The sequence below is a fragment of the Mirounga angustirostris genome, unplaced genomic scaffold (genome assembly GCF_029215605.1).
Source record: "Mirounga angustirostris isolate CCGP_5_RB_7025 unplaced genomic scaffold, mMirAng1.0.hap1 SCAF_7, whole genome shotgun sequence".
NCBI classification, from domain to species: domain Eukaryota; kingdom Metazoa; phylum Chordata; class Mammalia; order Carnivora; family Phocidae; genus Mirounga; species Mirounga angustirostris.
Window position 1 is genome coordinate 92542204 of NW_026991715.1, and position 24226 is coordinate 92566429.

At 45.9% G+C, this 24226-nt stretch overlaps 1 long non-coding RNA gene across 11 annotated transcripts in view; it reads right to left on the reverse strand.

Moving 5' to 3' along the window:
• The window catches only part of LOC123861696 (uncharacterized), a 272443-nt gene that overhangs the window by 191933 nt on the left and 56284 nt on the right, over positions 1-24226 (reverse strand). For 2 of the 11 annotated variants that reach the window (XR_010413207.1, XR_010413206.1), the window contains exon 1: positions 13329-14028. The exons of the other annotated variants lie outside the window; for them this stretch is intronic. This is a non-coding gene — a long non-coding RNA (uncharacterized LOC123861696). Of the gene's footprint in view, positions 1-13328; positions 14029-24226 lie in introns of those variants that run through there. 11 annotated transcript variants of the gene reach the window in all.

The window sequence follows — 24226 nt, forward strand, 5'->3', positions numbered from 1 at the left end:
CAATTTTTAAATGGTGGCACCTCATTTAAAAAATTTCAAACACTGTAAAAAAAAAAAATTCAAACATTATGCCATCAGTAGAAAACACAGCCCAAAACCACACATCTCCAATTTCTGGCATATATTCCTCTAACTTAACAGAATGGTCCAGAACTACATAGTTTATATCAAGTCCACTGACATAGCTACATGCATCATCCTAAGAGTGAAGTCCCTCCTGAATGAAAGAGAAAGGTCCAATTCTGCACAGTCTAACTTCAGAGTTAGGTGTTTTATCGCATTCTTGTTTTAATTGATAGTTTTTATGGCATAAAAAAATTCACTATTAACCAGAACATTCCACTAACCAAAACATCTCACAAATCCTAATCATGCCAAAATGACAGAATCCTAAATATACTGTGCAATATATTTATGTTTGTATATATGTGTGCGTACATATATTTGCAAATGTGTATGGTCAAAAATACACAAAGAGTATGTTTCGAAGCCAATGAAAGCACATTTGTCCTTTTAAAAAAAAACTCTGCTTTTTATTCTTAATCTTAATCTGAAAGATAATAGCTAAACACAGTTGGATAGAATATTTATGAGGCTCCACCTCCAATTATAAGGTTAAAGCTGGATTGTTTCCAACATCATATCGAGATACAGGAAGATATTCCCAAATGTTTATATATGTTTATATATATTTGTATATATTTTTATATACATAATCATTCTTATATACATAAGAGATGGACAGATGAATGATTTGAAGACACCTGATACAAATATATCTAATCTAACAAAAAAGAGACTGAAGTTACAGGTATGGAAAAGGAAGGCGGAGCAGAGGGAGGTGTTGGGGAAGTTCACACATGAGCCTGCAGGTGCCGGCCCGACACAGTCATGGTCTCCAGGCTGCACATTCAGCTCTTAGCAGTCAAAACAAAAGGGGTGCTCTTCGTCCCTTATCCCCACTGTGTCACGATCACAACCAACTATCTTAGCTCTCCTGGTGACAAAACTAAATGAAACCATGCCTCCTATGATTCTAAGCTAAAAATGACAGATCAACTAAAAATATTCAGAAGAAATTAGAAAACAGAGGGCAAGAATCTTGCCGTGTTCCTTTATTCAGCACCCTGAGATCGTCTACACCCAGTTATGGACACTGTCCACTGGCTTATTTTTTAGCCCAAGACAGACTCCTGGGAACACACACTAATCATCCACCCTCTTTCAAAACTACAATTAAAAAAAAAAAAATAGGAAAGACTCCATTTTAAACTAAGCCAGCCTTTAATACATGTGAAGGACAAACAGTCCCAAAATACTCCTGCCCACACCTCCTCATCTCCACGCCCACCGGCCTCAGGAGGGCTTTTCACAGCATTCACTCTTCAGGTGTCCAGGACTCTGATGAAGGCCCCTTTGCTGCTTCTACCAAAATACCATGCTGTGGTGTCTGTCTGGGGTTCAGGAACAGGGAACGGGGATGCCGAGCAGGAGAGATGTCTCAGAAGTGGGGCAACAGTGAAGAGCCCCTTTCAGGGGGTATTATGAGCTGAACTGTGTGTCCCCCAAATCTGTATGTGAAAGTCCTAACCCCCAGTACCTCAGAATAGGACTGTATCTGGAGAGAGGGCCTTTAACAAAGTAATTAAATTAAAATGAATTCAGGAGTGTGGGCCCTAATCCAATATGACTTGTGTCCTCACAAGAGATTAGGACATGGACAAGTGCACAGAGGGAAGCCCACATGAGGACATAGGGAGAAAAAGGCCATCTACAAGCCAAGGAGAGACGCCTCAGAATGAAGCCAGCCTGCTGACACCTTTGAGCTGGACTTCCAGCCTTCAGAACTGTGAGGAAATACATGTCTGTTGTTTAAATCGCCCAGTCTGTGGTACTTTGAATGGCAACCCTAGCAAACTAATATAGGGAGATTTTTTAAAAATAAATAAACAACTTGGTATTGGGAAAACCATCTTGATGAGAGGCCCTTCCTGAAGGAAGAGAACTCTTGAAGAAGGAAAGATGGTCTCCTGTGTGTGTATATTGGGGCTGTACACTCTCAGTCTATCCTTAAAGTTTTGCTCTATTTTAGTGCTTTTCATTCGAAACTGGTCTTTATCTGTTTGCCCAGCCTTAGAAGTCTGCTGACTGAAAAAGCTCAGCCATCACTTCCTACCATCATGATGCTGCCTGCCTGGTGTGACTCAAGTGAATGTTCACCACTAGGCTGGCGAGAAGGAAGAGTGAGATTGGGCAGGATGGGCATGGGGCTGGTGAGCGTGCAAGGGCATCTGGGAAATGCAAACAGGCGGGTACAACAATAGCATTTATCACTGGTTTAGCATGACCCATGTACTGGGCTGCACGCTTGACATACATCAACTCACCCAATCATGTCACCCTGCAAATGTGAAATGGACATGGCGAGGTTACACAGTTTGCCCAAGGCCACATACTAAGTGGTGGAGGCAGGATGTGGACCCAGCCAGTCTGATTCCAGAGCCTATGCCCTAACCCTCACCTCTCGGTAAACGCCCCTCCCTCCATGAACTGAACTTGGTACAAGCTAGGACTCTCCCAGCTGTGACGGAAGTGCAACTTAAACTCTCACAACTCGGAAAGAGGGGTGAATCCTGTGGCAGCATTGAATCCAGGACTCCAAGAAGTTGTCAGGGCATTTTATATCTCTCCTCTGCTTCTCTCTGATGTTGGCCACGTCTGTCTTACCAGTGATGGGCCCTTTACACAATGGGGAAAATGACCATGAGCAGCCCCAAGTTCACACCACACCAACACAGCAAGCCCAGAGAGGCAAGAGGCAGGCATTCCCACCAGCGCCGAGAGTCACATGACCATCCCAGAACCAATGACCACCAGCAGGGCAAATTATTGGGTTGTCCAGACTTGCGCCATGTGTCCACACTTGTGACTGGGGCTACGCTGGAACAGCAGGTGGCAGGGTTTGTTACTAGTAGGAGGGAAAAGGGGACAAGTAGCATTAGCTCCCCAAAATTCAAAGACCTGCATCACTGCTGAAGCTTGACCCAGGCAGGTGAAGAGGTTTGCCCAAAGTGTCATAGCTTGGGAGGAAGAGAGCTGGGTGTCCGGGCTACAGGAAATTATGAAAGAAATGCTGATGTGGGAAGTTCTCCAAGTACAGAACGCTCTAGAACACTAATAACTTTTGCGTAAGAAAGGAGAGAAATCAGAGTTTACGCAGGACTTCTCACTGTATACCTTTGTATATTGTTTTTATTTTTTAACCATTTGAAAGTATTACCAGTTTTTAAAATACAGATTAAATTAAAAATAAAGCCTAGGGGACCTGCGTGGCTCAGTCGGTCAAGGGTCCAACTCTTGATTTCGGCTCAGGTTGTGATCTCAGGGCCATGAGATCAAGCCCCATGTCAGGCTCCATGCTCAGCCCAGAGTCTGCTTGAGATTGTCTCTCTCCCTCTGCCCCTCCCACTTGCTCTCTCTTGCTCTCTAATAAATAAATGAAATATTAAAAAATATAAATATATCCTTAAAAAGAAAGAAAGAAATAAAAATTAAAAATAAAGCCTAAAATTTATCCACAGGAGAAAGATGGAAAGGAAATAGGTCAAAATGATAACAGTAAGAATCTTTTGTATGTTAAGCCTAAGCATGATTTTTTTCTTTGAACTTATTTACCAAATTTCCTAAAATAAACATGTATTGTTTTTCCACAATAGGAAATAAACTTAAAAATTTTTGAACTTAAAAAAAAATAATAAATTGAGTCACATGACATGAAGCAGAAACTGTAATTCTGACAATATCGTACTGACTTACTTTGCATTCCCTATAAATCAAGTTGTCCTGTAGCTCCCTCCCCACTCACTTCTTCAGAGAGCCGAGCAGTTGCTGAGCTGTGAATTTCCAACAAGATTTGCAATGGCAGCAGCAAAAAACCGTTTTGAAAGTCAGGCTTTGTTGAGAAAAGAAATTTCTACATTCCAAACTGCTCCCCCTGCAAAGAACAACGTGTGGTGGTCTGAACACATTAGCTATATTTAGAGAAAAGTCAGGATCTGACAGGAGGGGAGTTCTGCAGGTTTCTCGTCCAGGAGGAAGGAGGAAAAGCCCTTCTGCTCTGGAGGACCAGAGAGAGATGTAGACGAAGCTGGATGGTGCCTGATCTCTGAAGGACCCAGCAGCCCCACCCCTCCCTGGGCCTTGGCCACAGGGCCAGGGAGGGCCCAGCAAGAAAAGAGAAAGCCCAGAAAGGCCAGATACATGGAGGGCAATGGAGGGGAAGGGAACTGCTCTGGGCTGTGTTTATGTCCCCTCAAAGTCATAGGTTTAAGTCTCAACCCCCTGTATCTCAAAATGTAATTATATTTGGAGATAAGGTCTTTAAAGTGGTAACTACATTAAAATGAGGCTATTAGAAGGGCACCTGGGTGGCTCGATCAGCTAAGCATCGACTCTTGGTTTCGGCTCAGGTCCTGATGTCAGGGTCGTGAGATCAAGTCCTGTGTCAGGCTCCCCATTCAGCATGGAGTCTGCTTGAGAATCTTTCCCCCGCCTCTCCCTTCCCCTCCCCCTCTGCTCCCCCCCCCCCGACTTGCACTCTATCTCTAAAATAAATAAACAAGTAAGTAAATAAATAGATAAATAAATTATTTTTTTAAATATGAGGCTATTAGAATAAGGCTCTAATCCAATCTGACTGGTGTCCTTATAAGAAGAGGAAGAGTCAGCAGGGGTGTCAGTAAACAGAAGGACGACCCTGTGAAAACACAGGGAGAAGGCTGCCGTCTGCAATCCAAGGAGTGTGGCCACAGAAGAAACCAAGCAAAACAGAAATGTTACCTGGCATGGTTAGGTGCTCCCAGGAATGAGTATCAGTGAACCCACGCTGGCCCCCACAAGGTGGGACCAGGCTGCATCCAAATAGTGGCACCTCACCTCTAAAGGAAATGGAGAGATCAGAGAATTCACTAGTGGGTGCTGCTGTGACCCACAGACTGACCGGGAAGGGTGATCAGACCCAGCTCCCTCGGCATGACCCAGTCAGGGCACCAGGGACCAGGCCAGATCAGCCACGCCACAGCAGGGCCCACGGGATGGCTGCCACAGCGCTCTCTGAGCATCCCCTAGCACCCAGAGTCCTCCCAGGAAAGGGTAGGAGGGGACGAGAGAAAAAAAGCTCTGAAAGATTATTTTCCCCCAAAGAGACTGTTTTCACTCAGAAGCATTTAAGTTACCTTTAACTGACAAGTGTGAGGGTTTTCCACCATATTTTTTTGCACCTCTGAATTGTCGTGGGTTCACTTCCAACCAACCATGGTGTTACTGATGGTATGAAGTCATCCATAAATGAGACAGCAAGAAAAACGAGCCACACCTGGTCAAGGCAGTGAATAAGCCTAACGCATCCCAGCACGGAACGGGAGCTGCCTTGAAGCCCGTGCAACCGAGCAGAGTTCCGGGGGCCCTAAAGACGCTTGGGCAGCACGCACCCCCCTCCTGCGATGTGGCACGGACCCACATTAGATGAGGCTCTGGTCTGTCTCAGCAGAGGGTGAGTTCCAGCCCTAACGGCTTGGAGGTCTTCCTGCTTTTTTTCCATTTTTAAAAGAGCAGATGTTCTCCTGGGAAAGAGATACTCAGCTACCCAAACAAATGGGAGAAGTGGAGCAATGGAAATAAACCAGCATCTGCCCGCCACCGTGGCAGTGCCCGAAGGAATCGCATTCGCTGGAGGGGAACATCCGGCCCTGTGAGGGCTGCGCCGCTGGGCACCGTGCCCGCCCTGAGCACACGGCGAATACGACTGTCTTTGTTCTGGTTCTCGACGTGAAGGGCGGTCTGTGGGGCTATTTGTCTAGTGTGTTGACTCTCATAAAAGACATTCATAAATTTATTCTTAGTGCCAGGGGTTCTTACCAGCGTCAAAGTGGAGTCTTTTCAGACAGTTGCTCCATGTTAAAACAAGCCACTCCAATGCATCTATAAATAATTGTCTGGGCTTCGTTTAGCTAACAAACGGCTTTTTCTCTCTTCTCTCTTTTTAAAATCAACTCCAAGATGATTTCATAAACAACAGGAGGAATTTCCCATTAATATTAAAGTGTGTCTGGGTTGGTCATTTTAATAGAACTTTCCAGAGGGAACAAGCAGTCCTTCCATCTTGTCCATGTGAGACCTGTTCCCTTTTCAGAACAAGACATTTGGCAGCCTCGTCTCACGAGGACCAGTCATAGCCCCCACCCCTCACCCCTGCCCCATCCCATGTCCCTCTCTTTCACTGCTTTGGCCAAAAAGGAGGAGTGCCGTGAGGTTGTGCACAGCAACAGCCCGAGCCAGTCGGGAGAACATACCACCACCCCAGGCCTTCAGGGTTTCTACTCTGACCTCAGATCTCCAGAATTTGACTTCACAGGCCATCGCCCATCTAGGACAGGAAGGTAGAGTTATGGCTGTCTCTGTTTCGTTGATATATAGAACTCCTCCTGTCAGCCCCCACAAATAACAGTGGTTTAAAAAAAAGACAGAAATTTATTTCTCTTTTACACACAAGTAGTATGGAGATAGACAGCCAACAGTTGGTGTGGTGGAACCACAGTGTCACCTTCTGTCTTTGTACTTCACCATTCTTGGCATGTCACCTCACAGTCCAAGATGGTTGCTCAAGTCCAGGCATCGTGTCTGCATTCCAAGCAGCCAGAAGAAAGAGGAAATGAAGGGTCTTCCCTCCCCCTTACGGTCATTTTCTGAATTACTACGCAATACTCCTTACACTTCACAGGGCAGAATTTAGTCAGATGACCTCACCTAGCTGCAACGAAGGCTGGGACTTGCTAGGCAGCAATGCTTCATGAAAGGGAGGATGGACAGTGGGAGGCCACTAGTCACCTCAGCCTCAATGATGACTGCACCTGATCGCCTCCCATAGAGGCCTCCAGTGCCTACACTCCAACTCTCACACAGTGCTGTCTGTTCTTTTTCTAAAGAATTTCAGTTCTCACTTATTATGATGAGCACTGGGTGTTACATGTAAGTGATGAATCACTAAAATATTACACTATGTGTTAATGAACTAGAATTTAAATACAAATTTGAAAGAAAGAAAGAAAAAGAATTTCAGTTCTCATATCCCTTCTCTTGAAAATCCACTCGCTATCCTTCGCTCTTTCTTTCTCAGAACTGGATTCCAAGAAGTTGGACCACCAGACTGAATTCAAACTTCATTCTCAGCCATTCAGAACCACATCTTGCCTTAAGCCCCTGCCCCATGAGCCTTCTCCTTTGCTCTGAAGATCTTAAAACCAGGAGTGGAAACTGTCCCAGGAGGATCCCTACAAGTGCAACTTAAAAGCAAAACTTGAGGCTTGCATCATTCCTGCTTCATTCAGGGATCAGCATAAATCTTCCAGCCTTTATGGTCCACCCCAGGGAAGGTGCCAAAAACCAGGAGGAGGGCAAAGCCACTCCAGCTGGGATTAACAGTGAGCCCCATTGATGGATGAAGCCACGGCCTGGACTAGACCTACGGACACTGTGGACATCCTGCTCCTCAGGTCCATCCTGGATACTAAGGCCAAACCACAGCTTGGACCCCACACCCTTGTCTGAGACCCCAGACATGGCCCCTGCCTTGCCACGTGGGATTTCCGTAGACCACACGTGGCCTGTACTAGCTGACCTCCTGGTGCCCTCCTGCCTTCTGGGCCACTTCACCAGTCCAGCTCAGTGCTTGACTACTCCACTCCACACCAGCGTCGTTACTGCCAGTGACCAATGCTACTGAGCATAAGTATCAGAACAATATCCTCTGCATGAAATCCCCCACCCACACTAGGTGGGTCACATGAGTAGAATGAGTGGTAAAAGAATACCCCAGCAGTTGTCATAAAAAGATAAAGAAAACTACAAGTAGGAATGGCAAGGAAAAACAAGCCACAAAGCAGCCTTTGTTAAATTTCATTCAATGAAATACCAGTCCCATGCAATGTTGATAGGTGTTCCCACGCCCCAAAAGCATGGCCAGCTAAGTTTGGAAATTGCTGCCACTAGAGATTCATACCTTAGCAAATTAAAGGCTCTGAGAAGGCCTGCAATAAAAGGCTGTTTATTTCCCTATTTGGCCCAGCATTTCCTAATCCATTTAACTACCCCTTTTCCTTCTGGAATGTTTATTAACATCTCATGAAACCAATGTTCATCAGAATACTGAATGACACAGTAATACATTGAGGGCCATAGCTACTTCTCCGGTTCTGGAATCCAAACCACCAGCATTCAAATCCCTGCTCTGGCACTTTTTAGTGGTGTGACCTTGGGCACGTTACTAAATCTCTTTGTGCTTTGATTTTCTCATCTGTAAAATGGGAATCATAATAGCGCCTGCTTCCTAGAATGGTTGTAAGGAGTAAGTTAATGCATGTGGAATGCTTAGACAAATTAGAATAAATGTCAGTAGTAATGATGAAGAAGATGATGGCCATTACAATGATGATGATGATGATGATGATGATGATTACAACCCCGTACACCGGAACACTTCCCCCAGCTTACAAGTCTGTGTCACCCAGGGGTCAAGATTCTGATTAAAATCATCTGTATGCTTCCAGCTTCCAGCACAGGGCCTTGATGCTCCAAAAGCACCTGTTGAATGACTAAACAAGTGGAAACTGGAATCATGAAGCAACAGACTCTTGGGACAGTGGCTACAGGTGCAAAGCAAAGCAGAATTCCCGCCCCCCCAAGGAACAGAGCCACCGCTGTCTTCCCTACCATGCATACAGATCCCTAATGACCACCTGGAGAGTGGGACAGGAACACCACATCTCATGCACACTCTCGCATGAGCTGGAATAGCACACTGGCAACTTTCTATTTTATTCAGAGCCAATTTAATGAACTACCACACAGATCATGTAGCCTGGGGCAGGGTCAAGGGTGGTTCATTGAACCATGCAGATCCTTGACCTTGGGAGAAACGAATGGGAGACTTACAGAGAGGGTCGGCAGCGGGGAGTGGGGAGGAGAGAGAGAGGTTGAGAATGCCAGCCACAGGCAGAAGCAGTGAGGTGAGGACAGGCCAAGTGGCAGCTGCAGGCACTGTGGGAACCCAGATAGAAGCACCTTGCTTGAGCCACAGACTTTGACAAGATCGCAGCCACAATACAGAAGTGAGTCAAGGAAGTCTCCCCTTCTCTGCACCAAGTCCTGGTTCCTGCCCAGCCCTGTATAACCTCCTGGCCTTTTTTTAGCTTTCCATGCACATATCTCTGCATTTACACACACATCACACGCGTGTCCATATTGTACTTCAGTGGTGATAAAGCCACTTGGCCTCTGAATCCCCTAGCCAGCCTGGGGTCAGTCCTGCCTTGGGGAATGGAGGAGGGAGACCTGCCCAGTTTGCGGGCCACTGCAGCAGCAGGAAGCCCAGGGGAAATATGGAGCCCCCATCGAGTGTGCATGAGTCAGAGGCTTCTCTCCTCTGGCAGAATGTGCCCCTGGCTCGCCATTCTGTGTCATTAAAGTCAACGTCCTCACAGCCTTCCAGACTCCCACTGTGTGGCCCTACCCCACTCAGCTACCCAGCTGGCCCACCTCCTACACACAGACCCTGCCATTCACTTGGCTCCCTTCATCCAGCCTCCTTTCTCTTCCTAGAACATTCCAGACACTTTCCCAACTTCTTTACACTGGCTATTCCCTCTGCCTGGGATGCTTTTTGCCCAGATGGCCACCCTCCTCCTTCAAGTCCCTGCTCCAACCCTGCCTCCCTGGGGCACCCCTGTGACCTGTCACCCGCAGCCCCCACCATAGCCCCTCACCCTGCTCCAGCCCTTCCCCTTTCCATAGCACTTAGCACCTTCCATAGCACTTAGCATCTTTTCATAGGTGAGATCATTGGTTCAGTTGTTAGGTTCATCATTTACTACCTGAACCCTACAAGGGCAGCATCTTAGCCTCTTTCAATCACCAGTACATCACAAGTGCCTACAGCACACTCCTGATCTCTAACAGACACTAAGTAAAAATCAGATAAAGGGACACATGGATGGATGGGCTCGGGGCAAGAAGTGATGAGTTACTACTTAGGTAAAATGGGATTTCTTGCTGTCACAAAAGTTAGGGGCTAGAGTGATTTCATTCAGATATTAAAGAAAGAGGAGGAAATTTGGGTCACTGAGCTGGGGAAAGGGGTATCTAGAGAGTGATTTTCCCCAAAGCTACTAACAGTGACTTCCTCGGGGGCTGAGATTATGAGTAATTTGCATTTTATATTTTATATATGTGTAAAATAAATATAAATATACGTGATAATAGATAATAGATAAGACAATTTTATATTTTATATATTATATTTAAAATATATTTATATATTTTAAGTTTATATGAGTTATATATTATTCGATGTTATAATATTCCTACATATAACTTTTATAATATTAAATTGAAGAGGTAAAGTAAATGAATGCACACAGCAAACCATTCCAGGAGACTCTGGTCCCTCAGATCTGAGCCCCAGGTTCTAGCCTCTGAAGTCAAGGACAGGTCACCATGAGAATCAGGAGAAGGCAAGAGGTCCTTGGGGTGTAACCACACAGTCCCCAAGGCCTGGCTTTGGGGCCTGAGCCCCAACAATAACCTAGTCTCCTCTCCATCTCCCTGATGTTCCTTGGGAAGGTTTCATACACACGTGCGCACACACACACACAACTCCAGGGGTTAGGGTGGCCCAGGCCTAGTCACTCAAAGCGTTAGAGATTCGTTCAGAGATGAGCACATCACCCAATCAGAATTCATCCCACGGCCCTTACTAGAGGACTAAGAGCAAAGTGCTCTCTTCCACTGGACTTAAGTCTTCCCAGTGCTGCTGGCAGCCATCCTCCCACCACGAGGACAGCACCAACCTGAGGATGGAGCCAGCACAGAGAAAGAGGCAAGTGACAGTGAGAGTCCCTGATGTACAATTTGGACATCTGGATATAGCCATGCCTGAGGCTAGACCTAGCCCATCCTGCTCAGTGTGAGGAGCTAATTATGTTGAGCTCAGTTTACTTAGACCCAGTTAATACAGGGACCCTTCAGATACAGACTTGGGTGTTTCCTGGACTCTTCTCCATGGGGAAGAAGTGTGCTCATGGGTTCTCAGCAAGAACACATGTGGTAGAGTTCTGTGAAGAGAAGAAACTTCAGGGATAGACAGTGTCTCTGTGCCATCCAGACCACACCTCTACCCCAGTGCCTCTTGCTCTTTCTGCTACCCATCCTCCATGTGTTTTTGTTTACAAAATCTTGAGCTTGCACAAAGTGTGTGGGAGTTTACATTCCTCTAGTTGGCCCTGAGCCAATGACTGCAGGTCGTGGGGGGATGAAAGCCCAGCTCTCTTGCTCAGAACCAACTCTGAGAGGTAGATTACACCCCAGAGTCCCCTGCAGGATGGGGCTGAAGCCACCCTCGTGCGTTCTGTCTAAAATCACTCTCCTGCTTCAGGTCCTGCTCCCCATATATCATTTCATATATCAACTGCACACAAATCCTCTGAGGGACATAATTTAGGACACCAGGTGCAAACAGGCCAGGCCAGGTGCGCTCTGCACACCCCCAAAGAGTAAGGGGCCACGGTGCCTGGAGGTCAGCTTCCTACCAACCCCCAGAAGACTAGCTGCAGCAGCACAGACTGCTGTTTTCCTCCCCACTCCTGGCAGCCACAGAGCAGTGAGTACGCTGCCCCTGAATACTTGCCCCCCCGCCAGGACTGTCACACAGGACGGGAAACTAACCTGGCTCCCTGCCTGAGAAGAAGGACAGCGGGGGTGACATGGGGCACTCGGTCTTTCATCCCCATTCTGAGCCCTGGACTCAAGGCACTAGGATTCCTCCTCTCTTCAAGCTCTCCTTATCTTACCGCAGTGCCTCTGGAACGTTCAGCAGTTACCAGGTCAACTACCAAAGTCCAGTGACCCAGAACTCCATTAGGCAGCTCTCCAGACCCATCTTGGATTGGCCCCTCAAAGCCATGTGCCAGGACCACACAACGGGCACTCCGATTTCATCTACTCCTGGGGGCACAGGCAACCGGAGCCCAATTTCTAGTTCTTTTGCTGCCAGTAGATAAACTTTCACTCAGAACTCCAGAGAAAGGAAGCCCTCACCTCTTGGCCACTCTACAGTGCCCCTCCTAACTTTGTGGACAAAATGACCACAAGAAGTGTGTAAACCGTGTCCCAGCATTGAGCACAGCTACTTTTGTCTTCTCAAGAGCCACTCCCCCTCCTACTGGCAAGGACCTCCTAGACCGTGTCATTTTGAAGGCTCCATGGGCAGCCTTGGCCACAGTGGCTGGTTGGGGGTGGACCCATGAGCATAGCCAGACCAATGAGACCTGATGGTAGACTTGGGGGATAGGAATGCTTTCTTTCTGCTGGATGTGAGGCTAGGAGTACATAAGCCTGCAAATGCCAGGAGCCACCACGGGGAAAATCTGTTCAAGAGTGAAGTCAATACATCCCCTTCCCTGTTGTTGGGATTTTGTTCTTGTTGCTTTCTTTTGGTTTTCTGCTTAAGCCAGCATGAATTGGGCTTTTTCTGTCACTTGCATCTAAAAACACAATAACTAACAGAAATACCAACAGATAAAGTACAAAAGAAGAAACTTCCTCCAGCTGCAGCCCTGCCACTAATTTGTCATCTGGCTTTGGTCAAGGCCCTTAACACCTAAAACAAAGGTGGTAGAGAGGTGACATACAGATCTCTTCCCAGGCTCTGAGCAGAAAACACCAAGTTTGCTCTGCCTTTACCTTCCACAGAATTCTCTTCAAAAGCTGGGTGTTACATGCAACTAATGAATCAATGAACAGTGCATCAAAAACTAATGATGTACTATATGTTGGCTAATTGAATTTAAATTAAAAAAAAAAAAAAAAAAAGCCTAGTTCAAACCTCCAGGAAGCCTGCCCTTCTCTCCCAAGCCCTTGGGAATTCCTCCCTGCTCTGAATTCCTGCAACATTTACCTGTCTGGGCCACTTACTGGTTCTTACGCTGCCTTGATCTTTTTAGGCCATAGTCCATGCATATGTCTCCCCAAATTCCTAAGAGCAGCTAAGTGCATTACCACATTCCAGGCACTGTGCTAAACCCATCACATGCAGGCTCCTCTATGACACTCACAGCCATCCTGCAAGTAGGGAATGGTTATTATCTCATTTTCCCCACTTTAAAGATGAGGCCCAGAAGCTCAAAGAAAATAAGTCACTTGCCAGAGGTCACCCATCCAAGTATCCCAGGACAGGGATCCTTTGAGATGGTAAACTTCTAGATCACAGACACACATACCCTCAGTGCAGTGAGGCTCATCACGTATCCATTCCTCCCAAACATCTGCTGATGGATTCATGTTACGAGCACATTTCAGGAAGGTGCAGGTCAGGCAAGAGGAAAGGCCAAATGGCCGTTGGGGCTGTTCGCCAGGAAGCCCAGGTCTGCAAGTTGGAGGGGCAAGGGCCCTGCTGATGGCTTCCCCCGTCCCCCTGCTGATGGCCCAGCCCCATCCCCTCTGCACAGAGCCCTGTTCACCACTTGGCCAGGAGCTGAGGCCTCATCCCCAGGGAATTCTGAGCAACTCTCGGGAGCTGTGAAGGCTGCTGACTAATAGATGAGTGATTTTCCCCCTGGAACAGAAGAAATTCGGTCTGAATCAAGAGTTCACACTGTCAGTCTGTATCCAAAACAACCCATACTCTCTAGCTGAACCCTGAGCTGGGCCCCAAAATTAAGCTTGTTATCAAAGAGTGAAACAATCCAAAGTGGGGTTTCTTTTTCCAGAAAAAATAAAATAGCAGACCAGTTTGAACCTGGACTAAAACCTGAGTATTTTCTAAGACTACTGAACAGGAACAAAAATCAGACATCAAAATGATCTGTGCATGAAACCAATATTCATCCAGTCTAAGTTCTTGATTTGAAAAGACATTCAGTAAGGAGCATTTTACCTCCCTGTGTGGCTCGGTGAAGGATGTAATAGTGTTCTAAGGAACAGTGTGTGAAAAATGGAGGCTGGCTTCTCTTTAATGTGGAAAAAAAAAAATGTTATTTTATTTTAACCCTCTATAAAGATGAATGTGAAACTTTCAGAACATTCAGTTCCCTTCATACTGACAAAAGCATTTCAAGGATTGATCCATAATAATAATATAGACTAAAAGCACCAGCTGAGCAGACAGAGCCTTGAGCAAAACACATGACTCTGGGGCTGTGGTCACCAGCAGTCAAGGGCAGGTGTGGCTCCCAGACAGCCTGACTCAGCCCACCTGATGCTAGCCATGGAGGGTCCCTTTGTGCATGTCCCCTTCTAGAAGGCCTGGTCTGCACAAAAGCATCTAACACCAAATTTCATGCCCTGGAAGAAAGTGCCCTGGGCCAGTAGGACTGTGCCCTTCTCATTCTACCTCAGCCTCTGGACAAGCTACTTTCAGGGTCCCAGAGCAGGAACCAAAGGGCCTGTCTGCTGAGAGGCCCCCCAGCCATAAATACATGCTGACATACCAATCCTAGAGCTGGAAGAAAGAGAATGCAGAGTGGAGAATGGGAAGCTGACTGAATATGCGGTGGGCGGGGGTGGGGAAGAGCCACCACCACCAGCTCTACGTACCATCACACCATAAACATGTGGAAATGATCCTTCCATTGACCGAAGACCAACTATACCTGTTTAAAGACCAAGGGCTTCCAAACAGCAAACAGTGGTTAGTCTAGAGTATGGGGAGGCAGAGTAGGAGGCAGAGAGAACTCTTTTATTTTACACTCATATCCATCATTGGCAGCCTTCGTAAGGAGCATGCCTACATTGCATTTACAATGTTAAAGGAAAAGCTAAAACTGGGGTGCCTGGGTGGCTCAGTCGGTTGGGGGTCTGGCTCTTGATTTCAGCTCAGGTCATGATCTCAGGGTTGTGGGACCAAGCCCCACTTCGGACTCTGCACTGGGGATGGAGCTTGCTTAGGATTCTCTCTCTCCCTCTCCCCCTGCCCCTCCCCATCTTTTCTCTCTCTAAAAAAAAAAAAAAAAAAATTAAGGCTAAAAGGCACATATATACACACACACTGAGCTAAGCACATGGTAAAGGCAAAAACCACAGAGGGAAAGACTGATGAACTTAACTGCATAAAACTGAAAATTTTCTATCTGTAAAAAAAGAAATTACCATAAACTATGATAGGAGAGAGAAATACTTACAATAAATAAGCAATTCATAAAAGAAAAAATTACAAATAGCTGGTAAACATAAAATATTCATCCCCACTAATAACTGAGGGCACATGATGGAAATCAGATCACATTTTCGCCTCTCTAACTAGCAAATTGTTTCAATTTTTTTTATAATATTTGTTGATAAAAGAGGACAGACAGGTAAACAACCTCAACCCTGTTCATAGAAGAATAAATTGGTAAAACCTTTTTGGAGAGCAATGTTGCAAAACCTATTGATAACTGTTAAAATATGCATAAACTTTGACATAGCAATTCCACTTCTAAGCATTTATCCCTAAGGAAAATCATCATGGCTAAAGATACATGTATTTGGATGTCAAGTGAAGCATTGTTTATAAAAGCAAAAAGTTGGAAATAGCCTCACTGTCCAAACAATGAAGGACTGGTTTAATATATTATGGCATTATACACAGGGAATAACTATGCAGCCATTAAAATGATGATGGAGAAAAATATGAAACATGGAAATGTTCTTGATAAAGTCAGTGAAAAATACTGGTTACAAATGGTTTATACAATATGAACCCACTTTCACAAATAGATAGAGAGATAGATCTGCATTGAATTTTTAAATACCCAATTATAGGCTATTTTAATTTTCTCCTTTATGTTTTTCTGCATTTTTTGTAATTAAAAATCTGTAGTTTTTAATAGAAAATACCAGTGCTGAAACACATCCAAGAATCACTCTCAAGTAATCAATCAGGAAACAAACATCTTTAAGTCAACAAGTTAAGAACCAAAAGCATATGAAACAAGATAAAGTAGTATCAGTTGTTCCAAATAACCCCTCCAATTAATCTTCTATGCCTTTTTTTGTAAGACCACAGAATATGAGTTCATACAGATGAGGTCATTGTGTTGCAAAACTTGCTGGACCAGGGCAACATTCTAAAATCATAACCTACTCCTCCACGGAAAAGAAGCAGCTTGCTCCCTTATTTTCCTAGAAGAAAACAAATGCATCTTTAAAACTCAAGGTGGAAAGACAGATTTCATGGAGTTCTGGGAGCAGGACAGCTTGGTTGACCACCGATATTGCTTTGTGCCAGTGTGAAATTCAGATTTTTCAAATAAAGGGGTCTACTTGAGGAGAAAATGCCATGTGCAAGCTGCAAAATATCGATGTGGCAAGGCAAGAAAAGAGATAAGCTATCAACAAGGGAGAACTAGAGATCCTTCCTGCCCCACGGAGCTCCTCTGGGGCTAGCGCGCCCACGCACATAGTAGTTGCCCAGGAAATACTGGCTGGATCATGTTAGTGGCGGATTTCACTAGGTTTCTCTCACAACTCCTATTTGACCTCACATCTTCAACCAGAAATATGTTCCCTCTCAGTGGAGGCCAGCACAAAACATTTAAGCCACAGAACTAAGACAGGTAGGACAATACAACATCTCAACGAAGGGGAAGTTAGACACAGGAGGGAAGGGTCAATAGGACGTTAATGGCTTAATCCACTGATGCCTCTTCTCTACAGAGATCCTCCCAAGTGGGCACTAACCTCGAGAATATTGAAGCATGATTGGCAAGTTCATTAATTACTCCTCATCAGACACACCCGTGTGCTGGGAAGAATGTCTCACTGTCCATTCACGCCCTTTGGGCAAGTCAGGAAGACATTCATAAATGAATCTGCACCATAATCTAATGAACGACTGTCTGCACACCAGAATTACATCTCCTGTTATTGTATTATTGATCCTCCTCAGGATCCAGACAATAGCCCCTTCTGATCTTTGACCTACCACGTAGAGAGAATTTCATTCCCAAGGTACTATTTTTTAACTAAAGAATGGGATTGTAAAAGAAATTTATCTTCACTGGCTTTTAACCACCCTGGGGAATTTTTCCGCTGTTTGCGCATTTCCTACCAACCAAACACAGACTGTTCAGATGGCTTATGAGCACAGTACATCATCTCGCTTGGAAATGATCTGTAGCTAAAGCTCTCTTCACCATAATTCTCCCGGAATGGGGTGTTCTGTGTTCTTTTAGAGACCTGTCTGGCAGAAAGCTAGAGAGAAAACTTCCTGAGAGAAAGTTTTCATACACGAAGCGGGTTCCAGAGGTTTTTGGAGGGATGGTATGAAAGTTTGTCCAATGTGAAGACACAGAGCTACCATGGCCAGTAAATGTTTGCTGAATAGGATTATGCTAGTACGTGAAGGGTGTTAGTCCCAAGCAATCGTATAAAGGGAAAGGACAGAAAAAGGCCTTAGGCCCAGAGCAGAGAGAGGACACTCAAAATCAGACATAGAAAAGTCAAAAACTTGACCACATCACTTTATCCCAAATCAGGATGCCCATATTTAATGATCAGATGGGTTTGGTAAGCAACAATCTTTGAGTGCAAATTATTTAAAAACCACTTTACTAAAAGAATAGGGTTTGTTGTATAAATGTTCTTTGTCAAATACATGATGCTTGCCATTTTTGGCTGGAAATGTGGTTTATACTATTTATACAGAGATTTATGTAACTTTCAGATGACTTTTGTATATATTTGTGAGCATCTGCTCACTCTAGCTTTGCATATGGTCAGCACTGAATATATGTTTGCTGCATAAAGAGATAAATGAATGGCTGCCTTTGGAAAGCAAACATTTCCAAACATTTGGCCACAAAACTGGGGGGAATGGTGAAGATCTGATAGGATATGAACCTGATCCACTGTCCTACAACCTGAAGGATCCCATCTGGAAATCTCCCCCTGAAGACCAAAAAAGATGTAAACAAAGGAGAAAAAGAAGTGGACGCACTGGGCAGTTTAAGAAATTGGGAATCATGTTCATTTTCTAGCTCATACCCACTAGGGTCAAGCACTATCAGGTTCTGACTCTGAACCTCTTTCCACATCCTCCCTGCCTCACACTCCATGCCAGTACAGAGTGAATGGGTCAGCTCTTCCCGGGGCATGCCAAACCCAGGACTGCGGTAGTCCAAGGCCAGGCCACAGAATAAGACTCTTCCCTGCAACTCTCCTAACACCTCAGGCTTGAAACCCCGAATCCATAGAGGGTTCATGGAAAGGCATGTGGTGGTCCACACCACCACCCCCGCCCCCAGAGCTGGATGGCCTAACAGTGGTGGGCAGGCTCACCATTACACAGATGCAAGATCATTTCAGATAGGGCTTAGTTGAATATTCATTGCTAACGTAGTTATAAATTTATTTAGATTATTTATTTACATTTCCCAGGAAAATTATAGCCAAGCCATGAAATATTGTTTCAGATAGATGAGCGCTTCCCAAGGTGACACTGCATAAGCTTCCCTTTCTAAAACAAGTCTGAGGCGGGGTACAGTTGGGGAACAAGATGATGCAGCTTTCACTTTTGGGCTTTGGGGAGTTTTCTTTGTTTTCGGTCTGCCCTTTCCCTCCACTGGACACCCAACATCCTACAGACACACACAGAGTTAAGCAGTTAAATAGGTTTTGGAGAGACTGCAGACGGAGAGGTCTAAGTGCATCAGCCCAGGAAAGGTTCTGAGAGGGTTTGCAGCTACAAGAATAGCCTGCTTACCTTTGCTTACCCTTTTTTCACATCATGCGTATTATTATCCCACAGGACACACCTTGCAAGTTACTGCTCCACATTTTCTAAATTTTACCTTTGGGTAAAATCCAACCATGAAAAAGCTGAATGTTTGGGTCAGAGTGTTTTGGGTTCCGGTGCGATCGTTTTCATTGGAAAGGCCTTGCTTACCTGGCATCTGCCTCCATGGAGGGAATTTTTTGGTGAGGCGTATAAAACTCACTGCTCCATGTATTGCAGCGCTGTGGAAAAGAGGTCCTTGACTTCCTCACACAGTGTTTCCTCCATGAAAGCCCAGGGTAGAAACTTTTACTCTTCCATAATCAACCAGATGTTTGGTTCCAGTAAGAACTGTGCTTCTCCTAAGTGAGCTGGCTTGGGTCCAGATGCTGGACAGTTCGAGGCCTCTGGAAGATCCTATTTCTGTCTTTGCATTGGCCGCTGCTGCGCTCAGAGCCAGATTTGCAGCTCTGCTTCAGAAACTGCACAAGGCTTTAAGGTTCAAGTGTCTGTGTACAAGTCTACCCCTGGCAGGTTCTCCTGTGTCACCCTTGCTCCTCTTCACTCTCACATCTTTCTTTACATAGGTTGTCCTGTTTTGTGAGTTCACCCCAATCATCTCCTGAAGGGAGATGATTCATAGCTCTTTCAACCCTTCTTTTCCTTCCATGAAGATGGAGCAGGGGAGACCATGTGGGCCACAGGATGGGAAAGACCTGCCTGCACATAGGAAAACAAACATCTTGCTTGTCCCAGGGAGAAACATTGTGCATTTTTACGTCATTTGCTTTTTATACTTGTAGTAGATTTTGGTTTTCTGAAGTTATTTGTTTGGGTGTAAATCATCAAAAGCATTGTTTGTATATTGCTTGTCTATTTTAGTTTGGGGAATTTTTTTTCTTTAATTCTTGTGTCCTCAGAACCTGGGCCTACATGTAGCCCACCTAAATAAAAATCTTAAAGTTGAGGCACTTCTCTGAAAATCCAGAAGCCAAATCTGGCCCCTCTTCCCTACTCTCAGCTGATGGCAACATCCTGTCCAACCGGAGGGCAATTCACAAGTGGAGGCCAGCATCTTCCTGGCCTTCTATTCTCACCAAATCCCTTACTGCAACCTCCCAGAAAGGGCAGCCTTTTTATTTTTAGTACTCCTCCATATTACGGGTAAAGGGAGAGGCTCTAGATTTTCTTCTACGGCATCAGTAAACGAGTATTTCTTTGCAGATGCTCTGCTTGGATCCTTCCGTGCATAGTGATGAGTACAGTTCTCTCCATTTTACCAACCAGAAAATCCAGACTTAGAAAGTGAACTCACTTGAGTTTGCATTTCAAGCTTTCATCAATCCCTCAGTAAGTGACCAATGATGGGGACGTTAGGGAAGGGTGAGAAACAAAACATTCGGCTCAGAATTCCAGGAGCTCTGACAGAAGGCAGCATGAGGTTAAATTACAGAATGCTTTTGTCAGTGTCCCGGCCCCTCATGCTTCAGTTCCCTCCTGCATTCCAAAAATCCTCTCTCTACTCCATCTTTTCCCTCCCTAGAAAACTACCAAGAGGCCTCTACCGCCATCTTCCCTACTTGCCCCAGACCTCCTAACGTGGTTTGCCCCCCAGGCTCCAGTCTTCGTCCTTCCTCTCCCTCCGCCCTCTGCTTCACAATGAGGGGCCCTGGAGGGGAGACGAGTATAATAAATTCATTCATTCTAAGGCAACTATGCTGGCCCTTGGTTAACATATTCCTTCTCTCAGAGAGAGATGCATTTTTTAAAAGACACCACAGGGAAGCACCCACACCTTGACTCAAAGGAATAAAATTTCCCATGCAGGGCATTTGGGCAGTTAGCAGGAGGCTGGGGAAATACCCTCTCAATGGCAGCAGGCTTCCTGGCACCCTGACTACCCTGCTATGGGAAAGCCTCGAGCCCCATACTGCAGGGTATGGGGAAGAAGAGGAAGCCCATCCCTGTGCCCTCCACCCAGCTCACAGTCACCTTTTATGGCTGGTTTATGACAGGGGACAGAACCATCACTGATGGAGGCTAGCCCGGAGGTCGGGACTGCAGGAGTCACAGCCCAGGGTAGCTGCCCTCTCTGGCCTGCCTTGGGCCAACCTGGGCCAGACCCAAAATGGCCCACTCTTCCCCAGGAACCAGACCTGCCTCCAACAGGCAACTCATCAGAAGGCCTCAGCCTCATCGGGTCCCCTCGGCTCACTAGCTCTCCGAGCTGCCTGGTTTCCTAGCCCGATGGAGCTTAATCTGGGCAGCTTCCTAGCTGGACATCCAAACTCCCCCACCCCCTAGTGGAGAGAGGGAAGCCATGCGCCTCCCAGCCAGGTCCAGGCCCACTCCTCAGAATCAGAGCAGCCCTCCGCCAGCTGGGTAGAGCGGACTATTGCGGAAAAGAGGAGGAGGCCCGGCCAGCATATTTGTTCCTCCCCAGGCTTCCCCTGAGGGTCTTTGATGACCTTCACACCAAGTTCTTCTGGGCTACCCTGATCACGCCACGTCTCAGACTATGAGATGTCAAGAATGTAAATGAAAATGGAAAAAGTGTGTCTGTGCACTCGCTCTCTCAATGCGAGTACAAGGGATTAGGGGACCAGATTCTGGGAGGCTTTACTCTTCCATAATCAGCCAGATGTTCGGGCTGGCCCGGATTACACAGGCCCAACAGAATGCTGCAGTCCCCACTCAGGGTAAATCACCTCATTCAGAGGCCCCTGTCACCTGCCCTGTGGCTGTACCAGCTCCAAGACCCCAAGGAGGCTAATACTCTCCCCAGGCGAAGAGCCAGCTTGACTCTCCATCTTTGGGGCTTAACTTCTGACACACTTGACATGTGGAGGACCTTTGTGCTTGGTTTTGGGGTTTGTTTTTGGCTTATTTGTTGCTTTTCCATAAACTGACAAAAATGTAAGAAAATTCCATTTTCTTGAATTCCTTAGCTAGATGAACATTTGTGCTCAATGACTCACTCTGATGCAGGGTTTCAAGGAAGGGTGACTGGGACAGTGACAAGATGCAGCCTGTCCCAAAGAAAGGAGGGACACACAAGAACATTCCAGGCATTCACCAGGTCACCTGTTCCTTCAACATGCGTCAGCCTGGCCCAGCCTGGGAAGGTAAATTAAGTCCCCCAGATATGGCCTTCCAGAAGCCCTAGTGAGGGAGGTGGATGGTGGGGGAAGGGTACAGGATTTATGTTCCCTGATGGAGGAATGAACTCTGTGGTAGAGAAGCTCATAGGAGATGGCATCTTATTTGAGTCTTGAAGAATGAGCAGAAGACATGCCCTTCTCAGGGATTTTTTCAGAGGCATCCTCATCCTGCCACAAATGTCTGTTACTGGCTCAGTGTTCCAAGGCAGGCCAAGATGCCTTTGCTCCCATTCCAGCCCTCAGCCATCGGTCCCTAGAGACTGCTGCTGGCTCATGTGTCCCCCCTCAAATGACCACTTCCCCTGGATCAAGGATGATGTGGGGCAAACATTGAAGTCAATTTAAAAGTTAGACTATTTCACATAAAACTAATCTTGAATTTTTCTCTTCTCTGGAAAACTGGAAGATATGACGACACTGGGCTCATATTCTGGCATGGCAACTCGAGGCTGGGGCTGAGGGGGTGCTGCCCCCATCCCATAGTGCATGAACCAGTTAGCATTTGCTGTGTAAGAAACCACCCCAAATCTTAGTGGCATGAAACAATAACCACTTATTAGCTATGAGTAACTGCAATTTGGATTGGGCCCAACTCGGTGTTTCTTCAGCTGGCCTCACCTAGGCTCACACATATGGCTGTGGTCAGAAGCTGACAGGTGTTGGATGCAATACCTCAATTCTCTTCTACATGGCCTGTCCAGCAGGCTAGCTCAGTGCTCTTCCATCAGAGACAGAGGGCAAGCCCGATACGCAAGCATTTTTCAAGCTTCGGCCTACATGCCTTTTATTAATGTCTCATTGGTTAATAAAACAAGACATGAGATCCATCAGATTCAAGGGTTACCTAAATAGACTTCATCTCTTGATAGGAGAAGCTACATGGAGTCTATGGTTATTTTTCCCATGGGCTTCCCAGTTCACCATCATTCCCACCTCACAGAAACTGGGAGTCATTTGTCATTTCTCCTTTAACTTGAACTCCTGGTTTTCTTACATCTGGTCTTCCTCAAAACATCACCATACCTGGACACCTGTAGCATCCAAATTACAGAAGTGAACCTAAAACTCTGATCCTATGACTTGGCTCAGAACAAGCATGCCTGACCTTTCCACTCGTGCACATAGGAAGGCAAACTGGATTTAATGAAAATAGAACCCAAGAAGAGATCCGAAGTTGTAGGGGAAGGCTCTGTTTGGTGATGCCAAAGAAAGGTCAGGATGGCCAAGATCCCAAGTGGTGAATGACAAGGCAGAGAGAACATCAGGAATGCTGAGAGAGTCCAGAATCTCTGGTCAGAAAGGCATGTCCACAGAGGAGGGAGGGTATGACACGGTGTGGGACTGGCAAGGTAGCCCCGAGAGGAACTCAACTGCAGGCAAGAAAAGAAGAGAAAACTCCCCTTTTACATGTAATTAGCAAACTGGCTCTGCAGCTGAGCACTCAGGGGCAGCAGAGAGCCCAAGCCCGGCATCCGCAGGGAAGTGGTGATGCCGTACTCACTGTACATTGGCAGGTCATGTGGGGAACCCAAAGCACTGCAAAACAGGATGCTCGGGATAAAACCCAGTCTCAATGAGCAGAAGTTCCAGTACATAGTACAGAACATCTCCAGATGACGCAAGAGGATGGCCAGGGAGGGCTCATGCATTGCGGGGGGGTGGGGGGGGACGGGGGGGTAGGGAGGCAAGGGCAACTTCTACCAGAACTAATAGACAGCACCTGTCACAATGAAAATGGTTGTCCTTCCCCTTTCCATGAGACTCCTTTGGCTTTTGCTCCCTGGGGTACAAAAATGTATCTGAAGTTAATAAATGTCTTAAAAGATGACACTAGAATTCATATGCTAAAATACACATTGCAATGAAGAACAACACCCCCTATGAAGTATCCCTGACCAAAACGAATGAATCCAATCAAGCCTTCAGACTTAAATTCTAGGATACAGGAGATACTGGGGACAGAAAGATAGGTAAAGAAACGCTTTGTACAAGAAACACTTTGTACAACTCAGTCAGCCTAGCCTTTCATCATAGTAATTTTTAAAAGGACAGGGAGGCAGCAGACTGTTCTAGAATGAGACTAAAGTATATCGAGCAAATGCAATGCAGGAATCCTGATTGGATTCTACTCCCTAAAAGATTAAAATCACAGCCATAAAACCATCCGGGAGATAATTAGAGAAGCTATAACATGGATTGCACATTAGATATTAGGAAATTACTGTTTCTTAGGCATGATAATGATACTGTGTATAGGTAGGAG